The following is a 23,604-nucleotide window of genomic DNA, read 5'->3' as shown; positions in this document are numbered from 1 at the left end:
GGATAATTAACTAGAAATTTCAGTTCCTACACAATCAAAACACACAAATTATTAAATTCCAAAGCATATGAGGGCTACAACAGAAATTAGGATAGAATCATGGACCTCTTGGAGCTTAAAACCTAGGTGAAAAAGTGAGTGATATAAACTGAACAGCCTGAATATGAAGCAGGATGTGATAAACGCCATAGGATACTACAGCAAATAGGTGCCGATCTTGGGATGGCATAGAAAAACAGGAAAGCAAACAAAATCCAGAGATCTATAATTCCATTTCCAAATAATACGATACTCCTTCTACACACACAGAAACATAAATTTTCTTATTCTTCATTGATTGGGTCCTAATCGATACGCATTTCAAATCAATTATTCATTTTGTGGCCTAATGCTATATTACTTTCTCAAGTAGCCACAGCTATAAATTCACCAAGATGACTAGGCTGCTTAAACAAATGAGATGATCTGGTGGGCTTGTAAACTTAGGAAGCAAACCTAGTCTTCAAGATGGAAAGTGTCTGACCCATAAGAATTTAATTTTTCTATCTTATATTTAACCAATCATGCTCTTGGGAGAGATGCCAGACCCTCTAAATGTAAAGTTCATTGATTGAATCTAACCTCAAATTTAAAAATATGTAACATCAAGACAAAACCCCTAGTTGGGCCTAAACCAAAGACAATTTAAAACTCAATTTAGTACCAGTAAATATTTATTACTGAAAATTGTCATTCACATCATATGACATTTTGTCATTCAAGTTTTCCACAGCCAATTATTACTTACCCCTGAAAATAGCATGGCACATGTGAACTAAGACATTACAGATGGGAAGGGTGTGGATCTCAATGCTCTTGACTTAGGTATATTCCACATGCAGCTAAAACCTGAATACTTGGAATACATATGTCTCGATACATGTGTTGAGCCCTCGCAAATTATAACTCATTTGTGCCATCACATTTGGACTGACATAAACAAAATCACTACCACGTAACAACAATAAGTCCCCTTTTCTTTATTCTTCCACCTTCTGCCTTCCCTCTTTATATTGTGACAAGGGAATTCTTCATAAATAGAAATGTGATCAGGTTTGGTGGATGATTACTAATCTTGGATAGGTCCCTTTTCACTGTGTTGGGATATAAAAACTAGGTCCCTTACCTTTAAATATTCTAATTAAATGACTTCAAGTTTCTTTATGAAGAATGAGTGACCATCCTCTCTACCTGTGGAAAGTCCAAGATTCTAAGAATGCTTACCCAGCTAGGAATCAGTCTGGTGATCACCTTGTGGAAAGAAAAACCCAAGATCAATCTGAGCATCCTCCATGGAATGGCCAACTTGTCCGCTGCCATCGCTGGAGCCATTCCTCGGTGTTGTTGAAAGAGCAACCCAGCACAATCGCTGTAACTGCTGGAACACTGCAGGGCAGTCAGCATGTCCTTCACCCCCCGACACTGGGCATCCCGACAGTGTAAGGCACAATAAAGGTCTCGAGGAGCTGCCGTGATCTAAACGTGTGCCCACCAGTACCGGACTGTTTGTGCTGTTCAGGCCTTGGGTCTTCAACACATGTCTTGTCCATCGGTTCCTCGCCGCAGAGGCTCAGTGATGGCTCAAGATGTTCCCGTAAGTGGGACATTTGCAGCTACTGGTGCTACTGCCACCACCATGACCAACGGGCCTCTATGCCCAAAGTGGCCGGGACCCATGCACTGGCTGCTCCAGCCATTTCCCAGCGTGCCCAGGCACACAACCCAGGAGTGCAAGGGGGATGAGCAGTTCTGAGACGCCTCTTCCTAAGGCCGCTTTGGAGACATCCCACGTGACGGAGAAGTCACCCGTGCTGGGTGATCGAAGCAGTGCTCTGCTCTGTAACACACCCCCTCGTATTTTTCTCTCTCTCCCTCCCTGCCTCACATCTGTTTATCTCTTTACTCTTGCTCCCCTGAATGGTACCCACCCCATAAAGCACAGGGATGCACAGAAGCTTTTCCCTCTGGCTCTTTCCAGTAAATCTGGGCTAATTCCACCTCTGCTGATGAAAGTGAAACACCTCGGGTTCCCAGTAAATGAAGAAAATCTCTCTCCCTGTATGTTACATGCAGCTCTATTTACTCTGCATCATTGTAGCCAGGGGCCCCAATGCTACTGCCGTGGCTTACAATGTACTTTCAGTACACAGACGAGCACACGCACACACTTGCCATCTCTAAGGAAATATTGCACCTCCACTGCAGTGCCAGGATAGCTGGGATAGAAGGAGCTTCAATCCTTAACCACACTGTGTTCAGAAACACACTCCCCTCCACCCCCAAGACTGCTGTTACCTTTGAGACCAGAAGAGACAAAATCTCCCTCCTTCTTTTAGTCTCAAGAGCCACCTTATTTTCTGCCATACAAGGACTGCTTCTGTTCTTCTCAGAGAAAAATCTCAGCTTATTACATGAGGTTATGAGAAAATCAGGCTCATTCAGAAGTCTGTCTGAGTTGGACAACTGCATGGCTCCCCACTTCCCTCTGAGTCACAAACAGGACATCACAAGGCAAATCATGACACGGAGACACGTTCCTCCTCATTACTGCTCAGCCAGGACAAGGCCTACTAGAAGACATGTATTCAGCTCTCTTCACTACGTAATTTGAATGGCAAATAAAGGACTTTCTCACCAAAACCATCCAGTCCCTTTTTCCTTTCCTGACATGTTGCTTTTAATTCCTGGCATTGAAATCCTTTCTGAAGCACACTCTGGATGCATCTGAATCTAATCTGGATAAAACTGTTATGTGGGGAAGGCAGGGAGGGGAATGGCTACATATCAGCTGGTCAAGATACTTGGCACAGATTCCCTGGCAGAAAGCCGACTCCTGACATAACTGGATTATATTCAACAACTTCCATCTGGTGCACACTGAGCACCTACTATGTGCCAGGTGCTAGGAGAGAAGAGAAGTAAAAATCCCTCTCTCTATCCTGCAGAGACACACTGGAAAGTGGTAGGATCTTGTTTTGTTTGCTTTGTCATTACCAATGTCATCATAAAACTTCCTGTTTTATAATAAATATTGAAACAAATCCACATCGTTGTTCATCACTCTGAGTGCATTTTGGAGAGTCATACAGACATATAAATGTCTTTTTACACAGTTATAATCCTTGTTTATGAAGTAGTTTTCAATAAATATTGTCACATATATCATGTGTTTGCAGGAGCCTAAATATTAACATTTCAATAATTGTATTTAATAGTAATTTTTATCCTCCTTTCTGTTCCAATATACCTTATTAAGATGACAACCTGCTACCAGAGTCAATGGTTTGTCAAAATAGTAGCTGAAGAGCCCTCTCACTCTTGTCTCCTATTCTGAGCCTCACCAACATATAACATTTCACAGTGATGAGGAACCAGGGCTACATTACTCTACTGATGATCACTTGGGTAACTGTTCCCTTTTGCATATATTTACTGATATATTTCACTGCTATGGACATTTTTTTTAAATAAATCATTCTTTCTTTTGGCGGGGGGGGGGGTATACTACTCAGAGTAAGTGTGTAACTATCAGACCATGCCAGATCACTGCCTAGAGAGACTAGAACAAGAGCGAGCCACTAACAAAGCAATTAATGTGTACGTGTGTGTCCCCTAACCCATTAGGGGTTAGCAGTTGCTTCTGCTAACTCAAGTTGCTTGCATTTTCGTTTCCTCAATTATTTTCAAAGCTATGCATTTGTTCCACATGATATTTGACTTTCTATATTTCTTTCTATGTAAGCCACGTGTTCAAATTCTTTCACACTTAGAAAAAGTGAGTTTTTATATGAAACAGAAGGAGTAAGAAGAGACTTAGGACATGGTAGGGCTTGTGGGTTCTGAATGCCAAGGGTAGAGCCCTAACCATAGGGCTCAGGTCCCAAGAGGAAGGGGACGAGATCAGGGGAATTCTACACAAAACCAAAGACCTCCATCCAAGAAAGGGGAATTCCCCAACTTTTGTGTCAGTTCCTAAACCACAGACCAGATAGCCAGTCATTCTACATGAGCCGGCATTTGCAAAGGCCTTTTCAAACATGCCTCACAGCTCCCAAATTAATCTGACCACCCTCAATTTGCAAAGAAAGGAGCTGAGTCACAGAGAGTTTGGCTGAATGATTCACAGGACCAAGGCCCATTAGTGGGAGAGCTGAAGGCAGGAGGCAAAGCTCCTGAATGCTTGTCCTGGGCTTGGGGAAAAGAGGCCACCCTGCCTCCTTATTGTGTCCATCAAGAAACAGACAGCCAATTGTGACCTCCCCAACTTCCACAAAAGAGCAATTTGCTGCTTTGCCAACAGTGGGAACTGAATAAATTGGCCCTTGTGCTCAGAGTATGCTGAGCCCAATTCTCTGCATCAAGCTGAGAGCTGCCCAGCATGCCTGCCAGCCGGATCACATGCAGGTTGAATCCCCTGGGTGGTAGGAAGTCCTCTCATGCAACAAGAAATGGCTTGGTGTGAAAGGGAGAGCCAGTAGCTTGGCCACTCCCTTCACGTTCTGAAAGAAGAAAAGGAAAAATGCATAATGCATAAAATCCAAATTTTTTAAAGGTAAATTAATTCTAATTTCTGAATCAAACATTTGGATTCATTGACTCTCCAGAAGCTTAAAGTATCAAAACACCTAGTCAGTTCAACAGAAACCCCAAATTGGCTTAGCCAGCTTTTGCCCAACATCCACATAGGTTGCACAATGACATTACTGGTAGCCAACAGGCCAGACGTTTGTCAATAAAGGAGGATTTTCTTTAAAAAAAAAAAAATCTGGTGACTCTAAGAACCAGTTCTTCAATGTTCTTCTATATTTCATATCACCTGAAAGTGAAAAAAGAAGGCAGACCTGTCTGCTCCAAAACTGACCCTTTCCAACTCATTTCAAGGCAATTTGGATGCTACTTAAAAGAGCTAGTTTATTCTCCCATTCAAAACCAAATGAGACTTTATTGTCAGCGTTTTATTTCACTTTCTGGCTATTACTGAATAGACATATTTTTTAAAGGGATAATGGATCATGAAAAGAAGACCAAGATTTTATGAAACCAACGTTCACATACTCCCTTGGAAATTTACTGCCAAGTGTATACAGTGGGTGTCTTGGGAATGGAGGCATCTCTTTAAAAGCCCTTCCTTTTAAGTGTTGTAATCATTCTAAGCAAATAAATGAAGCAGCATTTACTCTGGGCCTCATCTGCAGCTAGAGGCAGAGAGCCACAAAGGCTGCCCGTGTTACTGGGGTCCTAGGCCAGCTCTTCCTGTCTCCCATTTGCTGCCCTGCTCCTCACAGCATTTGTTGCTGGAAAATCCCCAGACTTAACCTTGAATGTATTCCTGAATTCTAAGAGGGTCATCCTCCAGATGTAGTAGCCAACAGGGGAAATGCCTCTATTTTGATTAGGCTCCCAACAAACCAGCTCTTATACGCATACTGTGGCCAGAAGAGCAGGTGCATGGAGGCAGACTGCTTACTGTGGCACTGGCCAGCTCACATATGGCTTGGGCTGCTGTTCTCTTTAGCTTCCATGGACCCTAGCACAGGAGGCAATAATTCAACCAGCATTTATTGAGAGCCTGTGTGCCAGGCTTGGTCTTACGTGTCGGAGTATGGACTCTAAGAAACAAACTAAGGGTTCTAGAGAGGAGGGGGGTGGGGGGATGGGTTAGCCTGGTGATGGGTATTAAAGAGGGCACGTACTGAATGGAGCACTGGGTGTTATACGCAAACAATGAATCATGGAACACTATATCAAAAACTAATGATGTACTGTATGGTGATTAACATAACATAATAAAATTTAAAAAAAATAAAGTGTGGGGAATACAGTAATGAACAACAAAGACAAAGTCCGGGCTCCAGTGCAGATTATTTTCTAGAAGGAGAAACAGACAATAGACAACAAAATAATAAATAGATGTGACCATTGCAAGCACTGTCAGGACGCCGGTGAAAGTTAAATCACATGAAAGCGAGAGTGAGTGACCTGTGTTACACTGGATTTCAAGGGAGTCCTCTCTGGGGCGATGACAAGGGACTTCTCCATGGCCCAGTGATGAAGGCATAAGGAATAAAATATTCAAAGACAATGGAGATAGAATGGGTGGAGGGCAGAAGTGCTGGTGGCCTTAGAGAAAGATCCATGAACTCTACCACAATCATCTCAGGCTGTTAACCTTACCAGAATAGGTACCTAGGAGACCAACTCTCCACTGAGATGCATAGCAGAGAGCCAACTGTGGCCCTGGAAGCCATCTCACCCAACCCCTTGTTTTAAAATCAGAGAGCAAAGGCCCAGAAAGACAAAGAGTGATTTGCCCTGAGTCACATGGCCTCAGCAAGGTGGTGCAAGCTCAGGAGCAGAGTGGGGACTATAAGGAGGTAGTGATATTCTAAAGTAGAAGAGCCTTTCTGGAATCTTGAAAAACACAGCAGGCTACTCACACACAACAGGGAAAGAAGACCCTGAATTCTCATAAAAGGTAACTGCCTACATTGGCCAGACCAGGCCAGGTTATGTTCCTGTAACAGTAACTCCAAAATCGTAGCCACTTAAAGCAATGCAGGTTGCTGATCACAGGTGAGCAGAAAGGGTCCCTTTATCAGAGTCAAGTTACCATCTTGAGTGTTCCCTCAAAAGGGAGAGCACTGGAACGTCTTACATTGGCAGTGAGATATTTCAATTCAGAGGTGATGCATGTCCCTTTGCTCTCAACTCATTTGCCAGGTCCACTCAAATGGTTTCTCCTGACTATCAGGGGGCTGGGACATGTATCCTACACACACACACACACACACACATACACACACACACACACACCCAGGAGAAAGAACGAGAAGTATTTGGCAAATTGTGCTTATGACCGAACACGGTGTTCTATGTTCTACAGGCTGCACAAGCAAATAGAAAACCCCCACAGGACCAAATGTCAGGCCTTTTTTTTTTTTTCCCAACTGAAACGCTGAAGCACCACCCAGAATTAAAGTAACCAGAAAACAGGATGAGGAGAGACATACCCAAAGGGTGATCACTAATTGTTACTGTCAACAGTAGGAGGGAGGGAAAAAATAACAGTTGGCTGAGGGGGAAGAATGCCAGGCTAAAAGCTGGAAGTCAGTTCCCAGGGCTCTAAGGGCTTTGGACTCTCGACGTTAAGAAGTCCTATCATATTAGTAAAAGAACCCAAAAATGTATCTTAATACATAGTTAGTAGTAGAAATTCTTCATGTTGTTTTGTTTTAGAAGACGGCTCCTGGGGTGAAGAGGTTCCAGAAAAGAGCCTTGGCTGTAACAGAGAATCTGCTCACCTCACACCTTCTCGAGCTCTTCCCTTGCAGGTAAGTCTATCTCAACAGGTAAACTCAGTCGCAGGCATTGCCTAGAACAATAAATACCCAAGTAATACCTAGCCACATGCTCATACCAGCTCGACCGCGCCTTAGAAGCTGGCATACACAGATGTGCAGCCAGTGCACACGTCCAGCACCCTCAGCCCACCTCAAGCTTGCACCTCCTGCCTCTCCTGGCCTTTGGGATCTCGCACAGCCTCCTGATGCCACAGAAAAATGCCACAGACGCACACACATGCACGCACATAACTTCTCCAGTGAGCACTCACCCTCTCTAACTCCAACGGAGTGTGAACATGGAGGGACAGAAGTATCTGTTCTCTTGTGCCTCAGCAGAAACCATGACAAAGATGTTGTGAACAAAGGCCACACGGAGATAAGGCTGAAAATTCAGTCCAAGAACCCAGCACTTCAAACCACACAAGAGAGTTCTAGTCACATAAACCCCAAGACTACGTTGGTTATTTTCAGATCTTCAAATTCTGCCTGCTTTCTCCACATAATCACTCTCTCAGCATCCTCTAAGAGACTGGACAGCCCCCCGGCTAGAAGGAAAAGCAGTCCAAAATCACGGAGACTTAATGGCTACCGAATTCTTCACCACTTTTCCATGGAAATTGTGCAAAAAAGCTGGCTTTCCAGCAGGATGTCAAAATGGCCTCCGCCTGCTGGACTCTGTATGAAACACTGGAATTGTTCTTAAGGAAATTCCCCCCAATGACCTTTTTCAGCACATAATTGGAGTGTGAGATTTTGTTAAGCCCTGTGCTAAGATGGTTCTGGTATAAACCCACTGACAATCTGAAATCTCCTGTGATTATTGGAGATTGCTGTGCCACTTCTCAGAGTTCAAAAGGCAAGCAGGCGAATACTGCAGGGCTTTGGGGACATGCAGCACAGATGTGTCTGCCAAACTAAAACGCTTTCTCATTAGAACTACACAAAATCTGCAATTACTGGTCTGCTGAGGCTTTTGAGAGAATTCCTATCCATTTTTTTCACCTCACAAAGAATCTGCAGGAGTTCGCAGACCACCCCTACTCCCTGCCCCCATCTGGCTCAACTTTGTCAAGGCTTGTTTTAATCGCATTAAAATGTCACATCTGGAGGATAAACTTTTTCATGGGGTCGCACATATGGCCTTTATGGGGGACTTTTAATGCTGATTCACGAGCTGTCTTCTGTTTGAGGTCTGATTCTGGTTTGGTTCCTAGCCACTGGTTCTCCCCCCTACCACCCCTCTCCTTTCCCCCTCCACATCACCCTTTTACCTCCATCCCCACTGACACTTGGTCTAAAGCTTCACCCATTCCACAGCAGGGGAGGGAACTCCCCCTCGTCATTGACCACGTAGCTCGCTTCCCCCAGCAAGTCATGCAAGAGCGGTGGGTTTACCAACTAAGAAGTAATTGTTCAGGACCAGTATACCCCTCCAGGCACCCCCCCAAATCCTCTCTAGATGCTCAACTCCCAGTAAAACATCCCTACTCAGTGTCGCCTTCCCAGCTGGATATGAAAAATGCCTCTTTGCTAAGGTGAAAATGGGTGGTCGTGGGTTACTGGGAGACTATGAGGTCATTATCATCACCCTGGTTGTAGCTAACAATTCTGTCAGGCACTAATCTAATCCTCTTCCTGCATTATCTCATTCAATCCTAAAAATAAATGCATGAGGGGGAAACTATGATTATTAGCCCACTCTGCAGATGAGGGAAAGTGGGTAACTTACCAAGCTCATGCATGCAGGTAATGATAGAGCCAGGATAAAACTCAAGCATTCTGACTCCAGAGCATATTCTCTTAGCAGCAGTCTTTCAAAGTTGACCCACAGAAAGACACAGAAGACATGTTCCCAGAAAAGGATGCTCTCATGACCTGTGCTCCCCCCATCTTCTGCCCTCTCCTTCTTCCTTCTGAGGAACAAAAGCACTCATCCACCTCACAGAATGGCAGGGATCTCAGTGAGGGAGAAGGTGGCCCAGCCTCAATGCCAGCATGGCCCTGACCACCGTACCAGGTCTGGCTATCAGATTTCCGGCCATCATCTGTGTGAAAAGAAGGCAGGCAACCCCCAGCTTTCACAGGGTTGGGCTTCTCTGGGACCTGTTGGGGGTCTTCACTTAGCACGTAGGTAGGCTTGCACCCTGAAGGCAAGACCAGCCCCCACTCCCTGTTAGACCAGGATGAACGCCACACCCTCCTCCAAGCCAGCTCTAAGTTCCCACATGGCTACTAAACACATCCAGGACTGAGTCTGGGCTCCAAGCTTGGTGGAGTCAGGCTGTGTGGTTCAGTGCAAGTGACCAAACCTCCCTGACACTTGGTTATGTGGGGATCAAGCTGCTAGAGGCCTGCACAGAGCCGATGGGGTAGAGCGCAGGCCCCAGCACAGGCCAACACATGATGCTTCTTTCTCTGGACACGGCTGCACTGCTCACCTGGACCTGGCTCTGGTGAGCCCCACCATAAGGCTTCCCAGAATGCGTAAGCTCCATGGCTCCTAACTGGTCCTGGCTCTGGTGAGCCCCACCATAAGGCTTCCCAAAATGCATAAGCTCCATGGCTCCTGACTGGTCCTGACTCTGGGACCTCTGACATTCTCTCTGGTTCCAGTTTGTAACCTCATCCCTGACCTCTGCTTTATGTCTCTCGTTCCCAGTACCACGTTCTCCTTCCCCGATCAAGCTCTGCCCTTGGCTCAGCCTTGCTAGCCCACCACGTATGTATGCGTATGGGGCTCCTCCAGGGCACGAAGGTGACGACCACCAAATGTCTGAGGAGCAAACTCACAGAAGGTCCAAGGCAGAGTTACCTGAGTAGCTGATCTGTTTTGGTGCACCTACAAAACGCGTCCAGTCTGGCCTGCTCCTGGCTTATCTCCTGGACAAATCATGGCACTGCTTCCCTCACTCTCACACTCTGAGATTCTGAATAGTACTTTATGGCTCACAGAATGAAGCCCCAACTCTTGCTGAGGCACCCCAAACTAGCCCTTTCCCCTGGCCCTCCTCTGGCTTTGCTTCCACTACACCTGTCTGCGGAGACCTGCGGCGGCCGAGGAGAAGCACCGCCGTCAGCATGCCCTGTCTGCTTGCAGGTCACCAGCAAACTGCAGAGGCTCTCTAAATCCCTTCCCCTAAAGTACTCAAGTCTCAGACACCAAAGAGTAGGGGCACATTTCACAGCGACAGGGCTACAGGGCTAGGCAGCCATGACACTTTTTTGTTAACCTTAGCGAGAGTTATTTTTGAGTTCGGACTACATTAAAAAAACCGCCACTTCGTTTTGTCTGGCGTTACCCTGACCTCTGCTTCAGGATGACTGTCCATCTTTGGTCCCTGGGGTGGCCCTACACTACAGAATAACAAGTGTTCTCACATCCCTTCAGCCCATGCCAAAGACTCATTAAGGTCTGGAATGATCCAATAATAAAAACCTCCTAAAGCTAAAGTTGCTGCAAGAGAGAGAACATTTATGAATGAGATTTTTCTCACTGCACCAACGTCAGGAAGTGAATCATTCAACCTCCCACCTGCCAGAAATTCCTCCCTTTAGATCTGCAGGGTTCACCCTCCAACAGTTTTTATATCCAGTAGGGGAACAGGAAGGCGGGTCCCCCTATGGTGGGTGTTAAAATAAACAGGCTTTGGCAGCGTGAAGAACCTCTTATTTCTCTAAGAAGAATCTGAGACAGAGAAGGAAGTGCATGGACATGACACGCAGGTTTTTATACACTGCCCTAATATATAAGTCAAACCCAGTTTACAAATTATGACATGAATGCTAATATGCATCTCTATACGAAGCCACAAACCCTTTTTTAAAAATATTTTTAAGTTTATGCCACTATTCACTATAGGCTAGAAGACAGGAACTGAGGAAAAATCAAACATCACTGAATTTACAAATGCCGCAGGAACTTCCCAAGTCCTATTTTTATGAGTTACACACATTCTTACCTCAAAGGCAGGTAAGTCCTGGCCCATACTGAGTGACTTCCAGAAACTGCATTCCTCCCTGTTTTCCTGCTCATTCCTGGAAATGGAGCTCAAATGACACATGAAACCCCTAAAAAGGAATCCATTTCCTTGCATTTACATGTATATTTACATTCATTTAGGAAAGGAACTTGTAAATTTCATTAAACGCCCAAAGGATTCTGAAACCCAACAAAGGTCAAGGACTCACAATTCTAAAAGGAGGTCTTCATCCATCCTTTAGGGCAAAGAAGTAGATGGAGCCCCTATGGATGTCCCTATATCCCATGGATTATTTACACCAGGAAAGACTCCAAACAGGTGTCTGCAATTTGTACCTTCAATGCTCAGTTAGGACCTTAAGTGCATTATATTCAAATTATCTGGTTTAAACCAAAAAAAAAAGGATTAATTGGACACCTCCTTGTGCCAGGATTGTGCAAAGCATCAAAGATAAAAATGGCATGCACCACCACAGCTGTGTGGGCTACTAAAATACTGAAATTCTTCTATACCCTGCCACCCAACATCCCCTCCTTCTGGAACCCCTGGATTTCCCCCAAATCCTTCAACTACCAAGTTAATATATGGAAGTGCAGAGGGCCCCTGGGAAGCACCCAGTGCACAAGTCAGTGTCTGTGTGGACTGACTGGGTCACAGCAACTGTTAACATTTTGAATATCACCACTGGATATAATAATGAGCAAAAACTGAACCAGTTCTCGCTCTCTTTTCACTTAGTCTGTATTATTCAGGGTAGTTAATAGAAGCTGCTGCTGTGAGAAACAATTCCCAAATCTTAGTTACTTAATACAATAAAAGTTTTTCTCACAGTCCCAGACAGGCTGCAAGTGTATCTGTCAGGACCCATGCTTTAACATGGATTACCTCACTTCCATGACATTCCATTGGCCAGAACCCAATCACACGGCCAACTGAACTGCAAGAGAGGCTGGGAAACGTAGTCTTCCTCTGTGCCCAGGAAACAAGATTCGTCAACATCTAGCCATCTCTGGCACACAGTCTGAACTTAGAGCCTAGTACTGCACATGACTATTCATCAAACCATCACACCAATAAATGTAAAATGGTACCTGTGACAAGCTTCTCTCTCACTCCATTAGCAGACATCACCTGGAAGGCCCGGTATGTTTTAGAGCTGTGCTTCTCAAAGATGCGGTGCATCCGAAACCCAGACAGCTTGCTAAAACCTGCTCAGCTAGCCCCCACACCAGCATTTCTGATTCAGGAGGTCTGGTGGAAGGCCTGCGCAGTTCCCAAGTGATACCAGGACAGCGCTTTGATTCCCAAGCCAGAGTTTTTCTTGCCAGATCAGCAAAGAGGGCCTGAACCCAGAGGAACTCTCTCCTTTCCCCTGCCCGGCACTTCTGAAGGGCTTCTCTCCTCCCTCTCAGATGTTCAGTTCCCCCACTGAGATTCTGGCATTTGGATGGTGTTGCTCTCTTCCCCAGGTCAGGCAGTTCCCGGGCCCTTCAAGGCTAATTGCATCTCACTGAACAGCTGTCTTTAGGGCCCCTTCTCTCACTCTGCCCAGTGTCCTTGCCCAAAATCAGATCTCTCCTAAGACAAACAGGGCCACCAAGGCCACACTCTGGGGAAGTCCTCTCCAACCAGCCTCCTTTCTTTTGGGGCTCCTGTCCTCTCCTCACTATTAGCAAAACCCTGTGTGCAACAATACTTGTTTTCTTTCATGATGTTGACTCTGGCCAAAAGGAAACACATACTATTTCATTGTAACCAGAAACTAGCAAATCACATTTTATCTGAAATATTTACTCTTTAGTTTCCCTGAGAATACTGACTCCCTGCAGACGTCAGTGAATGGTGAACACACTGCCCGCTCTATCTGTTTCATGTCCAGACTTCTTCGCTTGTGTGTGTTCCACAAGGAGCCAATAGAGGGGAGTCAGATTTGAGCCTAAACCAGATCGCTGTCTCTGGCAGCTCTATGACCTTGGGTCCCAGTTTTCTCATTGGTGAAATAGGGATAACAATGCCAACCTCACAGAGCTCTTGTGGTGGCCAAATGAATTATAGGGAACCCCAAGCATAAACAAGGCTGAACCCCAATCTGCAGCCTGGGGTGTATTCTTTAGGTATACCATACACAGAGATTAGGAGTCACTCGAGATGCATTATCAAGGTCAAGCACTGGCAGCATTACACCGTGCACTGGCATATATGTTTGTACACCAGATCTCAACTCTAGCTGTGGGATCCCAGACAAATCACTTAACCTCTCTGTGACGCTAGGGCCTGTGACACCATCTTGTTTCTTCTGAGGGTATTCTGCAACTAGAGAGGAAAGAAGATGAAATTCTTTGAGCTTTTTGGAAACTAAAAAGACCATTTGATACAAACTTGTTTTTCTAGATTTGTCTCCTAAGAAGGGTTTATCTATAAATAATATCCACTGCAATTTAATGGGAGTTTGGTTTTGGGGTTTTGTTTTGTTTTGTTTTAGTTGATTTACGCCCACGTGGGCCTGAACCTTCAAGTTTTAATCTGAGATCCAATCCCTAAATATTTAGAAAGGTTCTATAGCAACTTGAGGATTAAACATCACTACATCTCTGAGGAAAAAACTGATGTCACTCTTTTAATCCAGGGCTGAGTTAGCGTAATATCCTCTCCCTGCCCTGATTGCGCAGGGAGCACCTGGACCGCTTAGCATGCACTCCAACAGCCTCCAAAATCTGAAATATCCCCAAGCAGGCCTGCTGCTGAAAGCAAATTAGGAGAGCTGATGCCATCCATCAGGAAATTGAGTATTTAGCATAATGTGCTTTTCCAGCTTTAAGAACTCTGTGAACGACATCTTTTTCACTCTGTTAATGACAGGAAATGAATCATTCCGTGCTTCAGTTGGCCAGTGATGGAAGTTCCATTTTTCCATTCTCAGGGAGTTAGCCTGCAGCAGGATTTCTCTCTCCTGAGGGTGGCACTAGAAAGGTCTCCCAATATTCAGAATTTCACAAAAGGCCTGGACCAGATATGGAAGGTTGGTGCAGGTGAGCACATGAGGAACACACGTCCACCAGGCTGGGAATTCAAAAACGTGCTGCCCCTCACACTCTGTGGAACAATACGTCACCAGAAATTTGTGTGTGTTCGTGTGTTCTGTTTGTTCCCTGCCCCTCTCTGCCTCCCACAGACAGAGATGAGACTTAAATAACTCAGGATCAGTCATGATGCATAGTAAAAGGAGAATCTGCAGCACAGAATCCAGCAAACACTATTATATCACTAAGTGGATTCTAATGAGACTGAGTCCACACATTTCGTAATCCAGCCCCCTCCCTATGCCACCTTAAAGTAGTCCTTCCACCAGGGAAGCCTGAGCAGGTCTTCAGTGTTTGTGGAGAAAAATAAGTTAGGGAACAATTAGAAGAAGGGAAGATCATTGGCTAGCTCCTAAATAGGCCAGCCCGCTCCCCTAAAGACTGCTTGCAGTTTATCTCCTGTAATCTAAATAAATCAGCTCTAGGACTCATCCAGTCCTACAAATTAATGACTTCTTCCATCCCAGTGTTTTTTCTCCTACTTCTCAGGAGCACCACAGATTTTAAGCAGGGACTTGATTGGAAGCAAAAATGCAGACCCACAGAACAAAGAAGGGCTTGATCACCCCTGTACAAACAGGGAGCCATGGAAGGCTGGCTGGGGAAAACAGAGTCCCATCCACAGAGGGAGCCTGTCCCCAAGCCACTGTTTAGCACATATTTCATATCAAACATTGTATCCTAAGTGGTAGTGTGGAGAGAAAACAAGCAGACGTGGTAGTTAAGGGGAATGCCTTCTCAGTGAGGAAAGGATCCACAATTACAGAAAAATAATCCCAGAACAAACACAAAAGACAGCAAACCCACTGAACAATAGTACTGATTTAGGTTAATTACATATAAAAAGAGGGAAGGAGGGAGAGAGAGAGGGAAGAGAACAGAGAGGAAAAGAGGAGAGAGACCAAGAGAAAGAAAGACCTATAGCTATAAATCAGTTTCTGATATATTTCAAATGACCGGATCCTTTTTCTTCTAAGGTATAAGCAGAATGATAGTTATACCCTGATGTTGGTCAACCCTGATGTTGAAAGTAGATTTGATTTTATTTCTTTTCTTCTACACTACTTACCTACCACCCCCACCGCACACCACCCCAACCCCTACACACATAGCAAAAATTTAGTGCTTTTCTGCCTGAGGGTTTGAAATGCTCAGACTCCTTGAACCCAAGTTCAAATCCTAGCAGGACGACTAGAGCCCTCCTCCTTAAAAGGCTGTTGGGGGTGTATTCAGTTTACCTTCTTCAAGGTCCAAGGCAACAAATTAACAATCTATAGCCAGACTCTCTGTTACTTATCAGGGCACAGGGAGGATAAAGATGTGTGTGTTAGTATAAGGGTAAAAGAGAAAAAGTTCTCAAGTGCCCAACAGGGAAAACATTTTAGTAAATTAATGACTCAGATCTCTTGTTACCCATCTTGGTGAGTAGTTATTTGTTAACTTAGGTGAGTGTGACATAAAAGGTACTGATTCCAAGCATTCCAAGAAGAATGTGTTGATTTAGCTGAGTCCCAGCAAAGAGATACCATAAGGAAGAAATCCAAACATATTCCTATTTGCTCCCGACTGCTCATGATTTTAATTGAGGTGTAATATATTTCATAAAAACCAATGATTAACTGACTATATGATGAAAATGAGGCCGTTATGGTTCCAGAGCCTGTTAGTGGTCATGATCATTGGCTCTGGAATAGGACAGCCTGGGCTCTCTTAATCATGAGCAGAAGACATCTGACCAAGCTGCCTCCCACCCCTGCTCCATCACTTACTGAGTGGTATGACCTTGGGCAAGTCACTTAACCTCTCTATGCTTTAGTTTCTTCATTTATAAACTGGAGAAACTGGACAAAAATCACCCAGTTGTTGAAATAATTAAAATAAATGACTTAATACATGTGCAGCAATGATGAACAAGGTCTGGCACATACTACAAACTTGAAACTGGTAACTCTCACAATTTCGAAAATATTTATATTGGGATAGAACAGTGATTTTTCAAGGAACAGGGAGCACAAAGGGCACCACCATCCACGCTGTTGTTTAAGGGTGAGCATCATTACCCAAAACAAGAGTTGCTACAAGGGACATGGGAGCCTATGTGAATGGTGTGAAGGTTTTAAAAAAAAAAAAAAAAAAAAAACAGAACAACTGAAACACAGACATTGGTCAGTTTGGTATTGAACCATGAATGTTAGCCATGCATAGATACATAGCTGAGATAAGTTATTTCATGTCCAACAACACTGATCTTCCAGTCCCTGCTAGCTAAATGGAAGACACAAATATAAAGAAAACCATGATGCACAGTTTAGAGGGGCACAGCCTAAAATAGAAAAGATGCATTACAATGTTATGCTGCCAGCACGGGGAATCCAGGAGGAACACATGTGCCAGGTCTTGAAAGACATGCATTAGTTCTTGAGGGGACAAGAGTCCTCCAGGGCAAACTGGGACAAGACTGTGAAAGGCTTTATATGAGATTCTGAAGGGGATGAACTTGGGGGACCTATCGAGAGTTTACTCAGTGAAGTGGTGTGACTGTGTCTGTGTTTCAGAAAGATACCTTCAAGGACAGTGTGGAGGATGAGTTTGATGGGGGGGGGGGAGCAGAGAGTGAGAGAAAACAGGCAAAACTGTTAAAAAAAAAAAAAAAAAAAAAAAGCCCAAGCATAAAAGCCTGAAGGAGGACAAAGTCAACAGGGATGGAGAGTGGAAGACTGCTAGACAGGAGAAGTGGAAATACCAAGACATGATGACCACTTAGATGTCCATTAGATGTCAGGTGTCAAGAGTTCCCAAGAACTCCATCTTGTAACTACCAGCAGGATGATGGTGCCTGACTCAACAGACTATGGAATAGAAACAAATGTTCCTAGTTTGGCTTTCATGGGGATGGGAGCAGATATAAATTCATTTCGATATACTGAATTTGAGAAGCCTTTGAGGTCATCAGATCAAGGTGTCCACAGGTAAGTGAAACCAAGTTCTGGAGTTTAGGCAAAAGGAGGCAGGAGTCTGAAACCTAGACCTAAACTTCACTGGCATTCGGGCTATCTTTGAAGACACAGTCAAGAAGGACATGTAAAGCGAGGGGAAGGTCAAGGATGGAGTCCATGGGCACATGAAGGGAAGGCAGCTGATGGAGCTGCCTGAGAGCCAGGAATGTGGCTAGAGCTCCTGGTTGTGGAAGAACTCAGGCTCTAGCTTTGAGGCCTTAGGCTAAACTCTGACTCCTCAAGATTCTCCTTTCCATCATGTATATCAATGAGAAGAGTGTTTACCTCTACTTGATCTCATCATGAACAGCTAAGTAGTCATTTGTGAAGAATATAGAGCCTGGAAGGCGGCACTGATGTATGATGGGGACACTACTTTCTGCTCCCTTTTTGACAGCATGGACTCTGGCACAAGACTACACATACCGTTTGTACAATGTGTCACTGTTGAAGCATTAGCCTTTTCACCTCCACTGTTTCGCCAGAGGCATGACCCCACCTCTGGCTCTGTGCCAGATCACACTGGCTACATGCAGTATTCTCAACATTCCATGCTGCTAAGTGTTGGCTTTCAGAAATCCCTAAACTTTTACAATCCCCTGAAAGTATCGTGCTTCAATCATCCTCTCATGATGTGAGTATTTGCAAAAGACCAGGACAACTATGTATTTACCTGTTTCAGAAATGTGTAATCACTGGAGTCACATCAACCACAGATTACAATTTTGCCTCTGCCCCTTGCTAGCCACAGGACAACAGATACTTTACTTAAGCTCTGTGATTGCCAGTTTCCTCGTCTGAAAAACAGGCACGATCTTTTAATTGGATGCTATTGGGTGCCAAAGCTGCATCCATTTTTCCTTCCTAACAAGACCCCAGTTTTGCCAGGTATCCACCCCATCCCATGTAAGCCTGAGCCTCAAGGCAGCTAATCCCACTCTTAACTCCAGGAGTGAAACTGATTGATCTAAGAGTAATTACATTTGCTTTGTCATTGACTGGTTCAGAAAGGGGCAAAATTCTGAACAACGAAATGTAAAGAAAAATCCACTGCAGACATTTGAGGAAATTATTCTCACTTCAAAGAGAGTCACACAAAGAAATGATCTCACTCAACTTTGCTGTGTTTGGCCATGATGTCTGGGACTACTGCCACCATCTTGTTTCTAGCTTGAGACTGAAGCCAACATAGGGGATGGCAGCTGAGCGACAAAGAGTCAGGGTGGCACTTGACATTTTGGATCACTGTATCAACCAACTTGGAGACTGCTCTAATTCTGAACTTCCTGTCATGAGAGAGAATGAGTTTTCTTATCATTTAAGCCGGCTTGCTTTTGGGATTTCAAATACTCAAACTGACAAAGTGGTGGGATCCACTTCATAGGATTGCAGGGAAAACTAAATGGAACCCTGTGAGGTGCTCAGAGCATAGGAAGTACTCAGAAACTGCTACTATTGTAGTGGTCTATGAATTCCATTTCAATTCACCCCCAGGTCAGTTATTCTTTGCAGGAAACTCCATCTTTATGGTTCACTTTGGGAGAACATCATTTGAATACTGTCTATTACTTTGTTCTATAGTCTTACAGTTGAACATTCGTAAACTGAGTACTCCCCATACCATGTGCACTATGCTGAGCACATTTCCCGAGTTATCTCACTGAATCCTTCCAATAATCCTGAATCAGGTGCTTGCTTTTAATATCCCATTTAGTGGATGACAAAACTGTGGCTAAAGAAATGGACCAAAATCTAGGCTTATATCTGCCAGCCTACTACTACTCTGCTTTGTTATTCAATGTTGAAATGACCCATTTCACAGGCACCTGTGAAGGAACAGGAGGTGTTTCCCGCTGCTCAACCACGTATAAAAACTTTTACAAATGGGCACCCCTGTCTGTGAAGCTGATGGGGCCAGCTAAGGGACAGAGGATTGAGGCTATTTCGACTTAACTAACAGGTCAAGAAAGCATCCTAAAAGAGGGTGAGCAGGAATGCAAATGCCAACATGTACATGACTGAGCTCAGTTAAATGGTGACATCACTGAGGAGCATAGGTTCTGAGAACAGTGTAAAGATCAGAAAAGGGCAGCAAGTGAGCTCCCTCTGTCCAGGAAAAAAAAAATACATGTATTTTACTTGAGCGTAGACAGAGGTATCAATAATGGGCAGGCATATGGTCATTTCGGGTCTAAAGCATATTACATAGATATGTGTGTAGTCATGCAAAGACAAGTGGAAAGAAACATAGTGATATTTTAGCAAAGATTTCTCTGTATGGTAAAATTATCAATATTTTATTTATCTCCTTTGGATTTGTCCATATTTTCCAAATTTCCCAAAGTTATTTTAAATGCATTAATTATACACTTATAAAAGTAATTAAGCAATTTTGTGTGTTCATGTGCACATACACACACACACAGGCAAGCACGCACGTGTGCACACAGTTTATATTAACCAAACTCTGTCTGCCAGGTCAGTCCAGCTCTAATCAGTTCCTAATCAGTTCTAATCAGCCAGTTGCCTGGCTTCTCTTCTTCTCTAGCCACTTGCCACCTTTTTGCTCATTCCCTGCTTCTCTTCTCTGAGGGGATGAGCTCTTACCTTGAACGGAGGGAAGCAGTCTAGAAATGCATCCTGACTCCACCTACTGTATGCCCCAAGGACCACAGAGCCAGGAAAGGAGCTGGAACCCTGCGTGGGGGGCACTATAAGCATCTGCAAGGGGAGCAGCTTGCTGTCAGATGACAGCTCCCCAGAGGCTCCACGCTCAGTCTGGGTGAAAGCTAGCAGGTGAACGCCATCAGGGAACTATTCCAAGAGGTAAGTGGGAGAAAAAGGAAGGATTCTCAGAACATTCAGCAGCAGTGAAATGGGACAATATAACATTTCAAGATACCTGTCAATCTTGATATTAGAAAACATCGAACCAATTGATTCAGCACTTTCTCATGTTTTGGAATATGGAAGGAAAGAAGGTAGGGAGAAAGGGAAGGGGGGGGATCAACACAACAAAGCATCCTCTTGCTTGAAATCAGTATCAGAGTTAAAAAGAAAAAAAGAAATGAAATTACCTTAACAGCCAGCTCCAGGATTCTCTTTAGGAAACTGTTTGTTTATGAAAACAACTTAACAAGGTGGATTATAAGGCTGTGAGGACAAGGGTTAGCAGGAGACAAGGCAAAAACAGCTATGACATGAACAACATGGACTTTTAAGAAAAAGTACATCCAATTTCCAAATGAGATTATGTACTTTTCTGAGAAGTAAAGATGTAAATTCCCCTGAATCCCCCAAACCCTTGGTAAATCCTACTAAACACACACACACAGAGGCCTGGAGAAATAGTGGCAGTTTTATGGAATTCAAAAAGACTGGGCTCTAGGTTGGAGTTAGCATGGGGGTGGCACCCAGGTCCTCAAGGGTGAGACCCCTCCATAAGCTGAAGTTACTGAGCAGAAGCAGGATGCTGGGTCGAGAAGTAACATTCACAGTAATCCCAATGGCTGACCTGCAAGGTTGCCCTAAGCTGGCGTGGATGAAACACGTGAATCCTCATAACAACCCTCTGAAGGAGGAACCACTCTTCCCTCCACGTTATAGGTGAAGAAGAGGAGGCACAGACAGGTTCAGTGCCTGCTCTACAGTCCATGCTCTGAATCATCAATCTGAGCTACCTCTCCTGAAAACAAGATATGCCCCCAGGAACTGAGAAAATGCTGCTGGACTTTTGCTCACATTTTTGGGTCAGGGTGAGTTTCAAGGCAATCTTGTGTATTCATATCTGAAGTGGCAGGAGTGGCCCAGCTGACATTAACGGTAAGACGATGGAACACAGTAGTAATGTGTAGTCAGAAACCCCAGTTTTGCTTTCTAACTTCGATCTCTGTGCCCTTGGAAAAGTTATCTTCTCTGATCCTCAGTTTTCTCTCTGATAAAGTAATGGTCTAATAAGAGATCTGCCTCCTACTATCATGTAACTAATAGATCAGTGAATCAGGGCCCAGCGCTTAAGAGCACAATAAATGGAGCCTTTGACTTGTTCTCTGCAGTCCAAATCTACACCGATGCTGCGAGCAAACAGCCTACCAGCAGCAAACCTGTGCGGGCTGTCAGGTGTACCTTCTGTAAACGGAAAACATCTGCTTTAGTTTACAGAAGCCACTAGGGTTTCAGTCAAATAAAATAAACATAAGCCTAAAAAAATTTAAGAAAAATATGCATTCAAAAGATCACTTTAATGCATGATTGTGTGAACTGAATATTAAAATGGAAACTAAAATGTTCCTGCCACTGTCTGAATATATTGTGATTAGTTACAATCTGAAATTTACACAGTACTGTTTTTCCAGCAATTAAAGTTTCTTATTCCAAGTTCAACACATATGTTGAAGCTTTGCTTTCTTTCTCCCAGCAGGATTTTTATAGATGAGCCTGAATTAAGATTAAACAAACATATAACAAACCCATATCACATTTTCAGCTGGAGGGGAAAAAAAAAAAAAAGGAAGCCTGAATCAGTCAACGCACCTCTGTACTTCCGGCTAGGCCATAAGTGTCAGTTGTTCTACTTAAACAGAAACAGAGGGCCTGTCTCAGCTCTCTATGGGAGCCAAGTGAGATGAGAAACCAGAGAAAAGAGATGATTGTTTCAAAAACTGCAATGCTGGGTGTACTTGAAGTTCTCAAAAAGCAGTAATCGCTGAACACCAAATTTTTAGCTATCAAAGAGCCCCTTTCAAGAGTTAAACCTCATCCCACAAGAGCGCTTTGATAACATGTGATGTGAACAGAAATGTTTCTATATGTTTTCTTTCTTGAAATACTCTACAGAAAACGGTAACGCTGGTAAAAGAGAATCATGAAGTGGAAGGGAAATACTGAACAGTCCCAGCTTTGACAAATCACTGAAATGCAGCCTTCATAAATAGCGAACTGAACTGTGGGGTCACACGCATTCATGTTGACACGCACCTGAAACAGGATTAGAAGTGTTAAATGGGAGTCCATGAATTTGTAGCCACAAAATAATTCCTTTAAACAAAACTGTGCATTGGACTTGTCTCAGATGGAGAAGAGCTTCAAGGAGGGAAGGACAGAAGGAAGAAAGAAGAGAAAAGAAATTCCATGGTTTTCAGAATTCCAAATGGCTTTAGTTCAACTTTTTATCCTCTAAAAACAAAATGTCAGTGGCTTCTAGGGACACAGGAAGGTCTCACTATCACAACCTCTCTCGTGCTTCAGCAATGTGTGCAGAGCAGAGAGGAGCTAACCTGGAACAGCGGTGACCTAGCAGCTCCTTTGTGAGCTCATTCCACCCTGTGCCTCAGAACTGGACCATCCCAGGTGCCATTTCAGGGAAACGGTTTTCCCACAATTGAAGGAAAGCAAAGTTAATGTCGCCTAATAAACACCATGTGATAATATAGGCAAATCATCCCCCCCCCCAAATCGCGCCCCACCCCACTCCTATTCCTATTAAGAAGCCCACGCTCGGGGTGCCTGGGTGGCTCAGATGGTTAAGCGGCTGCCTTAAGCTCAGGTCATGATCCCAGGGTCCTGGGATCGAGCCCCACATCAGGCTCCTGGCTAAGCGAGGAGCCTGCTTCTCCCTCTCCCTCTGCCTCTCTCCCTGCTCATGCTTTCTCTCTCTCTCTCTCTCTGTATCTCTGTGTCTCAAATGAATAAATAAAGTCTTAAAAAAAAAAAAAAAAAAAGAAGCCCATGCTCTGTCCATGAACATCCCTGGATCATGGTATGGCACTGAGAAGTTCAGACTCAGGGCAGAAGACACAGTTCTCAGAATCTTCAGTAATCGGCTGCTGGGCGGGGCAAAATCCTTGGAACAAATCTAAAGGAACAAAAGTCATGTTCAAAGTGTTTTGAAACAGTTGAATTTTGTGTATGTCGAACAGAGGATCATTTGATTGCATTCTGTTTCTTCAAATGCTTGTGGGCAGAATGGGCTGATGTGCCACTTTGCGTGGGTGTTCCCAACAAGTTCACCCCATATGAAAATCCACCCCAGGAACTCTCCTCTTCAAAAAGAACACACACACACACACACACACACACCCCATCACTACCTTTTTCTGAGTGTACGGATGCTAATAATTCAGCACATGTTCCTTGAGGCAGAGTATCCTGGAGGTATTAAAATGTT

This window comes from Mirounga leonina, unplaced genomic scaffold (genome assembly GCF_011800145.1).
Source record: "Mirounga leonina isolate KUSES-001 unplaced genomic scaffold, KU_Mleo_1.0 Mir_168, whole genome shotgun sequence".
Lineage (NCBI taxonomy): Eukaryota > Metazoa > Chordata > Mammalia > Carnivora > Phocidae > Mirounga > Mirounga leonina.
Note: the sequence above shows the minus strand (reverse complement) of the source record.